This window comes from Galeopterus variegatus, unplaced genomic scaffold, assembly GCF_000696425.1.
Source record: "Galeopterus variegatus unplaced genomic scaffold, G_variegatus-3.0.2 Scaffold2001, whole genome shotgun sequence".
Lineage (NCBI taxonomy): Eukaryota > Metazoa > Chordata > Mammalia > Dermoptera > Cynocephalidae > Galeopterus > Galeopterus variegatus.
In genome coordinates, this window is record NW_007728112.1 from 69,413 (window position 1) to 73,987 (window position 4,575).

Below are 4,575 nucleotides of genomic sequence, written 5' to 3' on the forward strand. Positions count from 1 at the left end.
GGGGCGGGCCGAGGCGACTTCCCGGAGCGGCGGAACCGCTGAGGTCACCCTTGCCACCCCTTCCCTGCCCGCCCCACCCGGCCAGTGAAGGCGCTGGGAGGGCGGGGGTGCGGGGCCCGCGGCGGGGGGTGGCTGTCCAGCCGTCCTTGCCGCCTCGGCCTCGGTGGCCCGCCCCATGGGGTCCCAAGGGCGACCGTCTGCAAAGGGACCCCTTCCGAGTCGCTCGAGGGCGCAGCGGGGACCCTGGCCTCCTGCCACCTCCTAGGGCGCCGGCCCTGGGATGGGGGAGGGGAATCCGGGAGGGTGTCGTAAATTTTGAAAAGATAATACCCGCTTCTTCCCTGAAAGCCTCGTTCTGAATTTAAGTTAATTTAGTTGGAACCCACTTCCGAGCTCTCCAGCGGGAGGTCTCGACCTTGGAGTCCAGGACAGGCGACTCCCACTCTCGCAGCAGACCCTAGCACAGCGTCTACTGGGGACCCGGCGAACTGAGCTGTGGTTGGAGAGGCGCGGGGAACAGCGCACGTCCCAGCCGATGTCGCGGGACGGGGGAGACAAATGCCCTAATGGAAGGAGGCCGAAGCTCCTCCAGAGCCCAGGGCAGGCAGGAAGAGCGGCCAGGGTTGACATCCTGGGGGCAGAGCGTTCTAGGTGGAAGGCGCATCCTGAGGTGTGAGAGGGGAAATCTAGTTCTGGGAGCAATAGAGCCATGAGTGTGGAGGAGCTGGGGTCCCTCTTTTCCCAGGGGCTCGACCTAGAGGGGCTGCCCTTTACCGAGCAGGTTTGGAGGCGCTCCTGGCCCACTGCTCAGATCATCTTCCCAACACCCCGGTAATTAGATGCTCTTATTTTTATACCTCCTGGTGATGGCGGTTAGGTAGGCAGTAGGGGGGATGAAGTGGGGAGTCTCATTCCGAATTCCCAGGCTGCACAGCCAGCCGCAGGGAGTTGGAGGGTGTGGAGGGGGACGGGCTGGATTACAAAGGCTGGGACCCTCGCCAGGCGGGCAAGAGGAGCAAGTGTCCGGGAGGACAGAGTGCCCAGTGTGAGATGGGGGGTTCCTCCAGGGGTCCTGTTCAAACCCAGTGGGGTGGGGGCCTGAGCGGCTGCCAGAGGCCTTGGAGCTCACTGGCATTAGAATCTAAAGTCGGTGGGAAGGAAAGACACATTGTAGTAGTAAAAAGTTACTCCTTGTTTACCTGAAATTCACAGTTGACAGGACGTCCTGCATTTTTATATCCTAAACCTGGCAAGTGCAGCTTGGACCCCTGGACTCACACGTCACTCACAGCCACAAAGACCAGCCCAGGGGCAGCAGAGCCCTGGCTCCCAAATCCTGCCTCCCTCCACCCACTTAAATAACAATCTCCCCTCCCCCAGCCCCCAGCAGGGGGAGCTGAATTCAAGTTAGTTTGGGGTGAACCCAGATGTGACTGGCCCCTTCCAGACCGCCTGGATCAGAGTCCTGCCACTGGCTCCTCCTGACCTTGGCCATGACCCGTAACCTCTTTGAATCTTAATCCTCATCTGCAAAATGGGAACAAGGTTGCATCTCAGGGTCTTCTTTGTGAAAATTAACTGCAGGGCCCAGCCCACAGCAAGATCTCGGGGCCTTTGCTTTGCTGGTCACTCAGGTTCTGGAATGTTCTTCCCTTTCCTAACTGCCCTAGCTAAGATCCTCTTCCAACCCCGCTGCCCACCCTCCTCTCTGGCCCTAGCCTTTTCCAGCACACCCTATGTCATGTGATCATGGATATACTGTCTCTTGCCTGCTCTGTTTTGTTTGCTGTTGTATCCTTGGTGCTTGAAAGTTGGCTGGGCACAAAGTAGGGTTCAGTAAATGTCTGTTGAGTGAATGCATGACAGTGGCTTCTGTGACTGATATCCATTAGTCCCATCGTCCTTAATCCCAGCTCCTCTGTGGTTCCCCAGACCACATCCCCAAGCCCCCCGAGGCAGGAAGGGGAGGATGGCTCTGGGTTACGGGCTGACAGCTCCCCACTCCAGGTGGGAGTGAGGGCCCTTGCCTGCCCTCCCTGGCTGGTGGGATAAAGGGAGCCTTGGGGAACTGATAGAAGTTTTGGGGCTTGGAAAACGTCAGGACCCAGCCTGCAGGAGCCTGGGGTTGGGCCTGGAAGGCCAGCACAGCTAGACATGGGCTGGGGCCAGCACTGGGAGAGAGGCCCCCTGTGACTCTTGGGTCTGATGGTCTGAGTTCAAGTCCTTGCTGCCCCCCACCACCCTGGGAAGAGGGGCTGTCCCAGGCAGCCCATAGCTGGTGCCGGGAGCCCAGCTGGCCTGTGGCCCTCGGATCAACTCTTTGGCCCGTGCAGTCTCAGGCACAGGGATGACAGGAGGCTGTCACAGAGCCACAGTCAGCAGTGGCAATGATGTGGGCAGAGTCTCTTCAGACGCGGGTGGCCATCTGGCCTGGGAGCTGCCCCAAGGCCCCGCCCTGCAGCTGCTGCTGAGACCATGCAGCCTGGGGCACCAGTCCTCAAGTCCTGCCCTACGGCCGGCCGGCAGCTGCAGAAGGTGACAGAGTAGGAGGCCCCTGTGGCCCAGGAGGGGCAGGTGGCGCACCCTCCCTGGGGGCCGGGTGCAGCAGTTTTTGTTGGAAACATCTGGCTAAGGAGCGCTTCAGCAGTCCCATCAGTGGCCAGGGTGGGCCATGGAGCTGGATCCTCTCCTTGTCATTCTGTCTGGAGGGGAGAGGGGGTTGTTTCCCAAAGAAAGAGCTCTGCTTTCCCAGCCCCAGGAGGCCAGAGGAGAGGGGGGTGGTCTTCCCACCAGGAGACACCAGCCTCGGGGGGAGGGCAGGCTCACGCAGAGGCAGAGACAGCACTGGGAGCTGCACGGGATGGGTTGCGGGCTCACGACCCTGCTGGAGCAGGCAGATGGGCCATTGGAGAGTAAGCTGGGTTTTGGACCACCGTGAGAGCAGCCTGGGGAGTCGCCGTATCTTCCACGAGAGGGCGCCCTCCCAGTCTCCAGCAGCCACTTGCCAGCCACCCTGCTCCGTGCCCCTCTGGTCCTCTGTTTCCTCCCCGGAGTTCCCCTCCACCTTCTCATAGCATGGATGGATAGCCCAGGATGGGGATGGGGGGTGAGCACAGAGAATCCTTCCTGGGAGAGCAGTGGGCAGGTGAGACAGTCCCAGAGGGGGTCCCAGGTGGCCCATGGGGAAGGTTTACTGGGTGAGTGATGGACAGAGGTCAGATGCCCAGGCTCTGGGGGCAGCCCTGGGGTCGGGCATCTGGCTTGAGCAGCACAGACTGACAGGGCCTCTGACATGGCCTCCTGGAGGCAGGGCCCTGCCTCGGGTTACAAGCTGTGACAGCTGGGCTGGGGAGCAGAGGTGCCAAGGGGAGAGGCAGGAACTGGGAGTCCCCTGACTGAGGAGTGAGTGCCCCCTGTGCAGGGGAAGAGAGTCCTTCTCTGAGGAGTGTCCTTCTCTTGGTCAGCACCAAGAGGCTGGGACTGAGCCCCAATTTTGGCTGCAGACTCCATCCTGGGCACTAGGCCGGGCTGAACCTGCCTCTGACTATGTCCCTCCAGCCCCAAGCTGAACTCTGACCCTGGATGAAAAACAAAATGACACTCCCCCCCACTACTTACCAGTGCCAGGAAGGTAACTCACAAGAGTCTTCCCTTCACAAAAGGGTCATTATCAACTCTGGGCGTCTGGGATGGGGGGAGGGGCCGTCGCTGGAGGAACTCCTGGCTGTAGGGAAGGGTCTGGGTGGGAGTCACTGGCAGTGTCCTGTGAATCTGCAGGAGGGAGGGGTTTGCGTCCCGCTCACAGGACGAGGCTTTGTGGAGCCCCCTGCCTCTGGGGCAGTCCCTTGGCTGTCACCCCGTGGACTGTAGAGCCAGTGAGTCCAGCAGGGAGGGTCCTGGGCTGTCTCAGCTGTCACAGCCCTAGTATCCCCGCAACACACAGAGGCAGTTCCTTCTGTGGTGTCTGCACCCAGCTCAGGGGGGTACACCAGGCCAGGTATGCCCCCTCCTCCCTGTCACCACTTTTGCAGCTGCCAGCATGAGGACGAAGGACCACGTCCCCCTCTCCCATCCTTCTGGGCCCAGCTTGAACTGGCTTTCATCCTGCAGTCCCTCCAGAGGATCACTCCCTTGGCAGGGTCCTTGGATTAGGCCTTTTAGGACACTCTTGGCTGCTTCCCCCAGCCGGCCAGCAAGGGCTGTGCGCACGTGGGGCACATTCTGGAAGCCCACCAGTGGAAGCAGGAGTCCGGGCTTCGCCCAGACCGGTCTTGGGCCCTTCTAAGTGTGTCACGGCAGAGCTAGGCCGAGAAGCGCGGGTCACTGTACAAACGGGGAAACTGAGGCCGGGGAGGACGCGGCGCCGGGCCAGGCTGGCCGGTAGCCGGCCCGGTCCCCGCTGCGGGGGCTGCTGCATGGCTCCGTTATCGGGCCCAGCCCTGGCCGCCGGCCGCGCGGTGGGGGCGCCCGCGACAGGCTTTCTTGCAGAAAGTGAAAAGCTGATTCTTAAATATATATTGAAATATGAAGGAGGTAGACAGCTAAATTGATTTTGAAAAGCAAAAGATCGGAAGA